The sequence below is a fragment of the Dioscorea cayenensis genome, chromosome 14 (assembly GCF_009730915.1).
Source record: "Dioscorea cayenensis subsp. rotundata cultivar TDr96_F1 chromosome 14, TDr96_F1_v2_PseudoChromosome.rev07_lg8_w22 25.fasta, whole genome shotgun sequence".
NCBI lineage: Eukaryota > Viridiplantae > Streptophyta > Magnoliopsida > Dioscoreales > Dioscoreaceae > Dioscorea > Dioscorea cayenensis.
The window spans coordinates 7533237-7544635 of record NC_052484.1 but is presented as its reverse complement, the minus strand read 5'-3'; the positions used below and the strand labels follow the sequence as shown (position 1 = coordinate 7544635).

The following is an 11399-nucleotide window of genomic DNA, read 5'->3' as shown; positions in this document are numbered from 1 at the left end:
CATCCCTATACGGCAATGGAGGTAGCCCAATTGTTCCTTGATCACATCTATCGGTTGCATGGACTGCTAAAGTCTATAGTAAGTGACCATGATCCAGTTTTTGCAAGCAAATTCTGGCATGAATTGGTTCGGCTACAAGGGGTGCAGTTGAATTTTTCTACCGCCTATCACCCACAGTTTGATGGCTAGACTGAGGTGGTCAATAGGTGTTTGTAACAATACTTACAATGCATGACTGGGGAGAAACCTAAGGAGTGGTTAAAGTGGTTACCTCTAGCTGAATGGTGGTACAACACTAGTTATCATTCCTCTATTAAGGCAAGTCCATTTGAAATTATGTATGGTCAGGGAGCACCTATCCATTTTCCATATCAAGCAGCTAATTCCAAGTTTGAGTTGCTCGATAGGAGTTTCTTGGCTAGGGAGGCCATTTTGAAGAATCTAAAGGAGAATCTTGCCAAAGCCAAGAACAGAATGAAGTAGTTAGTGGATAACCATAGATATGACCAAGAATTTGTAGTGGGAGATTCAGTCTACATCAAATTACAAACCTATAACCAGTTGTTAGTTGCTCAAAGGAAGAATTTCAAACTTTCTGCTAAGAACTTTGGTCCATATCTGGTGATAGAAAAATTGGGAAGGTTACATATCGGGTTTAATTACCTGACTCGGCAAAAATCCACAATGTTTTTCATGTTTCAACACTCAAGAAGAAGGTTGGGGATATTTAGGCAACTGCTGATTGGCTTGATTGTCTCAAGGTAATACTAAGGGTGAAAAGGACTCCAGTGGCAATTCTAGACAAGCAACTGGTGAAAAGGGCTAATAAGGCTACAGTCAAGTTACTAATTCAGTGGTCTGCTTCTTCGCCTGAAGAAGCAACATAGGAGTTTTATGATGATGTGCAAGCTAAATTTCCTGTTTTTTGTGCTTCCAATCCTTGAGGACAAGGATTATTTGAAGCAGGGGAGAAATGTTGCAGTCAGTGAGGAACAGCAGAGGTAGTAACACAAGAGCAGGGGGTAAAAGGGTAATTCCACGACTAGTGAGTGGAAAAGTCATTAGTGTGAGTGGAAAAGTCATTAGTTACCCTTAGGGTTACATGTAGGGGCTTCTATGAAGAGCTAGGCTGATTCGAACTGGATTCTCTCTCATTTTCCTCAATTTTCTCTAATGTTTTGTGACTGTACTAGGGTTAGATCTCCAGGCTCCAACCTTTAATCTCCAAATTATCTGTCTCCTTTCATCTTTTCTATGCAATTTCATGTTTTGTGGTGTTGGATCTTGTGGTTTGTGAGTCTAATTTGTAGGTTTAAGTGGAAGTTGCAGACAAGTTGCTACATCATCCGGCACCGTCTACCAGAGAAGTGCGGTTATTTCTCATCTCCTTCATGCTTAGTAGGCAGTAATCCCTCGTGCCCTACCACGCCAACGACCACTCCACCACCGACGAGGTCCTGCCCGAGATCAACGCCAACATTCACCTCATGTACCTTGCCAACAAGGGCAATCTCGAAGGCATCATCGACCTCTTGTACACCGGTGTCAATGTCAATTTCCTGGACATCGATGGTCGCACGGCGCTGCACGTCGCTGCTTGCCAGGGCCTCGCCAATGTCGAGCTACTGTTGAAAAGTGGCTCCAAGGTTGACCTAGAGGAATGCTAAGGAAACACAGTATGGCCTGATGCTTCTTTGAATGTTTTTTCATTGTTCTTATCTTGATTCTAGAGATTTGGTTTAGTCTGTTATTCTCTTCACCAGCCTCTTGCAGATGCAATACACTATAACAACAACAAGATGTCATCAAGATTTGGAGAAAATGGTGCCAGAATTAAGTATCATGTGTTATTTTCCACTTTCAACTTAGCTTTGTTAGTTTTATTCATGCTTGCGCTTTTCATCTTGTTCAAATTGCTCAAATGCATGTTAAGAATGCCCGTGAAGTTCCTAAATATGAGACAGATGCAAAAGAGCTTGATTTAAGCAATAGTGTTGGTATAACTAAGGTACCATTTGCCTCACTTTGCTCTATGAATTAATTTGGATGCTATGTTACCTTAATGCCTTTTAAGCATTCTATTTTTGTTAGATTTTGTGTTTAATCTTCTCAAGTTTATCCATGGTCTTCACTCTTATCATTCTTAGTGTCTTTGAGATTATCCATGTCTACCATTCAAGTATTCTGTGGTTTTGCATCATAGCATGTTCAAGTATCTGATGTTGACCTGTTGGGTTTCTCTCCAAGTATGGCATCTCTGACCGAGGTTTCACCCAATTTCTCTATGATCGGTACTGCAAATTGATTTTTCACTCGATTCATCTTCATCAACTTTAGCTGATAATTCATTTCTGTTAGTTCCGGCGATGTGGTTTGTGGTTTAGTGAACACTCACAACACTCAAAGAAAAACTCACACAAACCAAACAAGAAGGAGACACACAAGTTTGGTAACCCAGTTCGGCTTCCTCTTGCCTACGTCTGGGGGGCCAAGCCCGGAGAAAAACAATCCACTAAAAGAGGTGAAAATACATGAGTACAAAACACTTGTCACTCACTCACTCAACAATAATGAACACTACCCTCTCTAGATTGTCTGGTGCTCACACACTCTCCTCCAAGAGTTCCCCAAGAGTCACACTTACAATCTACGAGCAAGGTAGCTTATATAGACGCCTCAACGTCCCAAATATAGCACATACCTCTTTTAGAATCTCCGCGGCTACTAATTTAAAAACCTGCCAAAATTAGCTGTTGCAACTCCTGTTGTAACATAAGTTGCAACATGGCCCTGACTGCTGACTTGACTGAGTTCTGGTTACGTTGCGGACGACCTCAAGACCCATCAACCTCTCGGTCATGCTTAGTCCGAGTCGATGCAGCCAAACCTCCCGATCCCGACTGCCGGCAACTAGCCTACCTCCTCAGTTCCTCATCACGCAGTCCCCTCGCAAGGGGCGCACGTCCTTGTGCGTCTTCCATGAAACTTGCCAAACTTCGTCTTCAATTCACCTAAATTTGGTCTTCAAAGATTCTCCAAACTTGATCTTCAATTCACCCAAGTTTGGTCCTCAAATCTTGCCGTTAATAGACTTCAATGATTCTCATCAAGGATTCTTCAAATCATATCTCCTTCATTCACACCATGAATAGATCTTTCTTTAATTAAGCTCCACCATATTTAGTCTTCAATCAAATCACCTAAATATGGTCTTGATATGATCTTGTCTTCAAGTTGTAAGGCATTGCCAAAAATAACTCCACCAAGATCTTTAAGATAGCTTCACCATGATCTTCAAGATATTTGGCTCCATGTTAGAGACTTACTAAAAATATCTTCACCATGATCTTCAAGATGTTTGCCTTGCACTCCAAGTCTCCTTGCCATGTCACCATGCTTGCCACATCATCAATTATGCTTTGTCACCTTGGTTGCCACGTCACTTGGTCTAGGTGTCAAATCATGCCAATAAATAGTGCGGTTGCACTAACAATCTCCCCCTTTGGCATAATTTGACACAACTGCTTCTGCACCCAGACTGACTCCTGTTACAACTCCCTGTTACAACTCGACTGGGACACAGACTTTACAAAAAAAATCATCTAGTTGCTTACAAAAATATATGATTACACCGCAACTAGTGATGTACAAATTAAGCACAAAAAAATACACCCAGTCGGTTTGGAACTCGTGCATTAGGCAATTTCTCCCCCTTTGTGTCTGAATAGATGCCAAAGTCTTCACTGGTTGTTGCAAGTCTTGTTACAACTTCTTCTACAACTCCTCCTATCTTCAGAAATCCTGTTCATCAGCTCCCCCTGTCGTCAGAACTCCTTCTTTCTGCTGCAAACGACATTAATAAACTGTAGCAGATGCAGGTCGTTTGCAGTCCCCAATAGGTATTAAATTTGGCAAAGGCCAATTTCACCCCTCAACTTTTCGAATCTTGTAGCATCAAGGGGTTTGGTAAAGATGTCCGCCAATTGCTTTTCTGTTGCAACATAATCAATAACAACTGTCTTGTTTTCTACCAAATCTCGAATAAAGTGGTGTCGAAGATCAATATGTTTGGTACGGGAATGTTGAACTGGATTCTTGGATATATCAATTGCACTTTTGTTGTCACAAAATATAGTCAATAACCCTTGTTGTAAGCCATAGTCTTCAAGCATTTGCTTCATCCACAACAATTGAGTACAACAACTTCCTGACGCATGTATTCACCTACGCGTTGGAGAGTGAAATGGAACTTTGCTTCTTACTATACCATGTAACCAAGTTGTTACCAAGATAGAAACATCCTCCTGAAGTGCTTTTTCTATCATCAATGTTTCCCTGCCCTAATCTGCATCACTATACCCTGCAAGATGTGAGTTGGAGTCTTTTTGAATACCAAATTCCATATTCTAGCGATTACCATGAACATATCCGATGATACGTTTAATGATCGTCAAATGAGACTCCTTTGGTGTTGCTTGATATCTTGCACAAACTCCAACACTCGAAAGATATGTCCGGCACGCTAGGGCATGTGAGATAGAGTAAGCTTCCAATCATGCTTCTATAGAGACTTGGGTCTACATCTTTTTCCATGCTCATCTTTTGTCAACTCTGATTCACATTCATGGGTGTTCTCATATGTCTAGCCTTTTTCCAAGCCAAATCTTTTCACCAAATTCTGTGCATACTTGGTTTGAGAAATAAAAATTCCTTCTTTGCATTGTTTGATTTGGAAACCCAAAAAGTAGTTCAGTTCACCTACCATGCTCATCTCAAACTCTTCTTGCATTAGATGAACAAACTCATCCACTTGCCTTTGTGAGGTTGAACCAAATATGATATCATCAACATAAATTTGTGCCACCATAAGATCTGATTTAGACTTCTTTATGAATAAAGTCTTGTCTCGCTCCCCTCTTTGATAGCCCTTTTCAAGTAAGAATTTTTGTGAGCCTTTCATACCAAGCCCGAGGGAGCTTGCTTCAAGCCATAGAGTGCCTTCTTCAATTTGAATACATGATCTGAATGTTGAGGATCTTCAAAGCCTTTTTGGTTGCTCCACAAATACTTCTTCACTTAGAAAAACCATTAAGAAAAAGCACTCTTGACATCCATTTGATGTAGCTTGAACCCCATACAACATGCTACTGCTAACAATAATCGATGGATTCCAAGCGTGCAAGCCCCGGGTGCAAATGTTTTCATCAAAGTCAACTCCTTCAACTTGAGTATATCCTTGAGCCACTAGTCTTGCTTTATTTTTGGTGATGTTGCCTTTGTCATCAGTCTTGTTCTTGAAAAATCCACTTAGTTCCAATAACATTCACATCTTTTTGGCCTTGGGACCAATGTCCACACTTCATTTCGAACAAAGCGATTCAACTCTTCTTGCATTTGCTGCCATCCGAGTATTCATCAACTAAAGCTTCTTTGATATTCTTTGGTTCAATAAGAGATGTAACATGTGTAGCCGGCCAGTTCTCGATAATCTATCCTTTGAGTGCGTCTGGTTCTTCTTCCTTCAGTCACATTACCAATCACATTCTCAATAGGATGATTCTTCTTTATTCTTGAGGATGGTTCAAGACTGCTGTCTTCATTATCTTCTTCATCGTCATCTGATTCTGGAATGACTTCATCTGTTGTAACTTCAGTTGCGACATCAGTTATAACATGTTATCGTCATCGAAAACTCGAGGCGATTATGCATTGTTGCGGTTGGTGTTGTAACTCTGTGTTGCAACATTTTTCGACTGTAACTCTTCATCTCGCTAATTCGCTATTACGAGTGATATGCTTGTTTGGCTCACTTGATGTGCCTTGAGTCTCCATATCAGAGAAATCATCAACAGTAACATTAATGGTCTCCATCATCTTTTTGGTTCTTGAATTGAACACTCGATATGCTCTACTAGTTGTAGAATATCCCATGAATAATCCTTCATCACTTTTCTTGTCAAACTTTCCCAGCTGATCTCTATCATTCAGAATGTAACATTTGCTTCCAAAGATGTGAAAGTATTTGAGATTTGGCCTTTTACCTTTCCAAATTTCATATGGTGTCATGTTGGTTGAAGGCCGAATGTACACTCTATTGATGATGTAGCATGCCGTATTGATTGCTTCCGCCCAAAATCTTGTAGAGAGCTTCTTTGAATTCAACATAACTCTAGCCATTTCTTGGAGAGTGCGATTCTTCCTTTCAACCACTCCGTTTTTGTTGAGGGAGTTTTTGGTCTTGAAAAATTCATAGCCAGAATCCCATGTTTCTTTGCTAAATTCGAGCAAATTGAGCATTTTCAAACTCCCTTCCATGATCACTCCTGATTTTGACAATCTTTCCTATTTGACACTCTTTCTCATTTTGGAGTTGCAAGCATAACTTCTTGAAGGCTTCATAAGTTTCTGATTTTTCTTTCAAGAAGTCCACCCAAGTGTACCTAGAGTAGTCATCAACACACACAAATACATATCTTTTACCTGACAAGCTTTATGTTTGTGTGGGTCCAATAAGATCCATGTGCAAAAGTTCCAGCACTCTTGTTGTACCAATGTCTTGCACAACTTTGTGAGAAGCACGACTTTGTTTTCCCAGTTGACAAGGTCCGCATACACCATCTTTCCTTTTTGTAAGCTTGGGCACTCCCTTAACAGCTTTCATTTCTGTAATCTTCATCAGGTTCCTGTAATTCAGATGTCCAAGCTTCTGATGCCAAATTTCAGTGATGTTGCAAGATGTGTTATAACAGACTTCCAGTTTCTCTAGCAAATAGCAATTGTCTGAAGATCTTGAACCAGTTAGAACACAATGACCAGCTTCATCATAGACAACACACCTGTCATGAGTGAATTTTACCAACAGATTTCGATCACATAGTTGACTTATACTTAGAAGATTTGCTTTCAGCCCTTCTACATGCAGAATATTTTTCAATTTTGGATACCCAGGAATCATCAATGTTCCTTTTCCAACTACTTGACCTTTCTGACCATCTCCAAAAGTCACATGCCCAGTTGGACATTCTTTGTAATTCATCAAAAAACCTTTGTTGCCTGTCATATGTCGTGAACAACCACTGTCAAAATACCAGTTGTCTTCCGAGGATCTTTTTGATGAAGAGTACCCCACTAAATCTCCTTTTCTGACCCATACATTCTTGCTTTCTTTCTTCTTTTCTCTAGTATAGGGAGTCTGCCTCATATTTTTGTTTTCTTTTATGTCTTTCTTCATCTTCCAACATCTTGGGACGGATGTGCCCTTTGACACCACAATAGTGACATATCGGAATCCACTTCTTTGCTTTTTCCAAGTACTCTATGATTCCTCATATCTTCCTTCGATTGATGACACTTTGGTCTTATATGTCCTCTTCTTCCACAATGAAAAGCATGTAGGAACTTGTCTTCTATATTGTCTCTTCTCCATAGTTATACTTCACTTGGTTGTATTCATGAGCATTAGATAGAACACAATCGACTTCAACTTTGCATATCTTGTCTCCTCGATGTCTCTTCTATATGTTGTGAACTTGTTTTGAAAAAGGTAACTCATCAATCTTGGCTTTTCCTTTCTTCATATAGTTTATGGTCTTTTCAGCATTGTTCAACTTTTCTTGACATTCTTTTAACTCTTTTTCAAGACTCTTGTTTTGTATGAGCATCTTGTCAAGTTTTTTCAGCACAAGTTGGTACCCATGAAGAAGATTGTTTTCAGTCACTTCTTCACAAACAGCTTCTTCAGGTGTTGCAACTGATGTTATAACAGGACTTGCAAAAGCACTGAAATTCCTGAAATCTCTGTCAGTTGGTATAGAAGTGTGAGTATTGACTGCATCTTCCGCTTTGTCTTCTTCCTGAATTTTTCTGAAGTATCTGCACAGTTTCTTGGCCAAAAGGGCAATTTCTCCTTCTTCTTCTATGTCTTCAGTCTGTTGCATCTCTTTTGGGCTTGTTGCTTCAATTTTTAGAGCTATATCTTCTTCTCTTCTACCTGGATTCAGATTCATCTCATATGCTTGTAGAGATCCCATCAACTCATCAAGTCTCATAGTTGTGATATCTTTTGCTTCTTCTATTGCAGTAACTTTAGCATCAAATCTTCTTGGGAGAGATCTAAGTGTCTTCCGGACTAGCTTCTTATCTGAATACTCCTTGCCGAGCTGGTAGGCCTGATTTGCTATGTCCATCAATTTTGCATTGAACATGGCTATTGTCTCTTCTTCTCTCATCACGAGATTCTCGAACATAGTTGTTAGCATTTGGAGTTTAGATTCTCTTACCAAGTTGGTCCCTTCATGAATGGTTTGAAGAATCTCCCAAGCTTTCTTGGCACTCTCGCATGTTGCAATATACTTGAGCTCGGGTTCTCATCAACACCTCCAAAAAAATTGCATTTTAGAGCTTTTTCCATTAGCATTAGCTTTCGCATGTCTTCGACACTCCAACGACTTTTTCTTCTTCATGATCACGTTCTCGTCTTCATCAACTAGAGTAGGAAGAGACCATCCTTCTTCTACAGAAATCCATGCACTCTCATCAATAGACTTGATAAACGCCTTCATGCGAGCCTTCCAATATGGATAGTTGGATCCATTAAGCAACGGTGGTCGTGTGACGGAAGCTCCTTCTTTTCCGGCCATCAATGGAATTTGTTAGGGACCTCGCCCGACTTTGAAACCAAAGGAAAAAGCGGCGACCAAAGCTCGATACCACTTGTTAGTTCCGGCGATGTGGTTTTGTGGTTTTAGTGAACACTCACAACACTCAAAGAAAAACTCACACAAACCAAACAAGAAGGAGACACACAAGTTTGGTAACCCAGTTCGGCTTCCTCTTGCCTACGTCTGGGGGGCCAAGCCCGGAGAAAAACAATCCACTAAAAGAGGTGAAAATACATGAGTACAAAAACACTTGTCACTCACTCACTCAACAATAATGAACACTACCCTCTCTAGATTGTCCGGGTGCTCACACACTCTCCTCCAAGAGTTCCCCAAGAGTCACACTTACAATCTACGAGCAAGGTAGCTTATATAGACGCCTCAACGTCCCAAATATAGCACATACCTCTTTTAGAATCTCCGCGGCTACTAATTTAAAAACCTGCCAAAATTAGCTGTTGCGACTCCTGTTGTAACATAAGTTGCAACATGGCCCCTGACTCACCGACTTGACCGAGTTCCGTTACGCTATGGACGACCTCAAGACCCATCAACCTCTCGGGTCATGCTTAGTCCGAGTCGATGCAGCCCAAACCTCCCGATCCCGATCGCGGCAACTAGCCTACCTCCTCAGTTCCTCATCACGCAGTCCCCTCGCAAGGGGCGCACGTCCTTGTGCGTCTTCCATGAAACTTGCCAAACTTCGTCTTCAATTCACCTAAATTTGGTCTTCAAAGATTCTCCAAACTTGATCTTCAATTCACCCAAGTTTGGTCCTCAAATCTTGCCGTTAATAGACTTCAATGATTCTCATCAAGGATTCTTCAAATCATATCTCCTTCATTCACACCATGAATAGATCTTTCTTTAATTAAGCTCCACCATATTTTGTCTTCAATCAAATCACCTAAATATGGTCTTGATATGATCTTGTCTTCAAGTTGTAAGGCATTGCCAAAAATAACTCCACCAAGATCTTTAAGATAGCTTCACCATGATCTTCAAGATATTTGGCTCCATGTTAGAGACTTACTAAAAATATCTTCACCATGATCTTCAAGATGTTTGCCTTGCACTCCAAGTCTCCTTGCCATGTCACCATGCTTGCCACATCATCAATTATGCTTTGTCACCTTGGTTGCCACGTCACTTGGTCTAGGTGTCAAATCATGCCAATAAATAGTGCGGTTGCACTAACAATTTCTTTTCCTGAGAATGAGATTTCTTAATGTTTGCTTTTGAAGTTCAGGCATAAGGCATTGATGGACCGCAAGGCTGAGTTGTTTTCTCGGTTCCTTGATGTTTCAGTCGCCTCTTCAGGGTTTGCTTTCTATCATCTCTTTCATCATTGTCCTATTTGGAATCTCTGTAGTGCAACTAATCTTTTGTGGTCTTGCTTATTAATTTTGCTTTCTTTTGATGCATGAAGACTAATTTCATGCTAGGGCATAATTCTTTGTTATTTTCTTTCTTGAATTATAAATTCCTTTGTTGTGTTGGTTGTGTCTGTAATTTCATGTTGTTCTTTTGAATTATCTGCATAAATGCAATCCTCTTATCATTCATCCAGATCTGAAATCATTGAACCTGTTAGTAGATAAAAATTGGACTGTGAAGGTTGCTTTATTATATTCGAATTTATCCGTTTATAAAATAACTTCAATGATTTTGTTGATGTTCTTGCCTAATCTAATATGCTCTAACTTTCGTTAGTTGCAATAGCACTAAGGTTGTCAACACATGCTCCTTCACCAATGGATTCCAACGTTGGAGGCCCTTTGCCATGCAAATATGCAATCATTTGATGAATTGTTAGTTGTTATATTCTGGAGGATTGATCTCGTGTAACTTAAATATTATGTTATGATATTTTATTATTGTCTCAAAAGCATGTCTGTTTTTAGCAATTCAGTTGGTTAAGCCTTCACAAAATAAAATACACTTTTATTTTTTAGCATAACTGTAATTTATATGGATTAAAGATGGATTAAAGAAATAAAAATATTATTTTATTTTATTTTCTAGTGCTTGAGATTTAGGAATGAATTATGAACACATTAATCTATTTAAAATTGTAGTTTAATTTAATTTAATTTTTTATTTGTAACAGATTAAAAATCAAAACAATTTTGTTTCTAATTTGAGAAACAAATTTAAAATGAAAATAATCAGTTTTTAATATATTTTTAATTTGTTTCTAAACTCTGAAATGGATTAGAAATAAAAATTAGAAACAGATTTAATTTCATTGTTTTTTAAAATTTAGAAATTGCGAACAATGTTTTTAAAATCGGAAAAAATTTGTTTTTAATTCATTTTTTAAATGAATTACCAACGGATTAAAAACGAAAATAGTTGTTTCTAAATTATATTTTTCTCGTAGTGACCCCAGATCCCCATAAGATGCCAGCAAAATTCCAATCCTTTTGTTGATTTGGAAAATAGTGCATTTGTTATCTGCACCAAGAGAGGTTTACAATGTGTTGGCTTTTCTCGGTGGCAAAAAATAATATTTGGCAGAGGAAGACAATTACATTTATCCTATTTTTGATTAAAGTTGTTTTTATTGGTTGATGGACGTACTTGAGTTCCTGAAGAAGTAAATTAACATTATGAGAAATGTTGTACAACACTACAAGAAAAAATTGCTATTTCCGGCACATGAATTTATGGCACGTAAAAATTTTGCAAATTTGCAACACAAATTGCAATAATTTATGACAAAAAACCAGAAATGTT

The 11399-nt window shown here is 39.0% G+C and overlaps 1 long non-coding RNA gene across 2 annotated transcripts; it reads left to right on the top strand.

The window, feature by feature from the left end:
- The first annotated feature begins 1161 nt into the window (after positions 1-1161).
- On the top strand, positions 1162-10499 carry LOC120276314. 2 transcript variants are annotated; one of them, XR_005541210.1, is made up of 5 exons: positions 1162-1676; positions 1764-2008; positions 2204-2291; positions 9905-9981; positions 10390-10499. It is a non-coding gene; the product is annotated as an uncharacterized LOC120276314 (long non-coding RNA). The 2 variants fall into 2 exon arrangements; XR_005541209.1 differs by lacking the exon at positions 10390-10499 and having other exon boundaries at positions 9905-10340.
- The last annotated feature ends 900 nt before the right edge of the window (positions 10500-11399 follow it).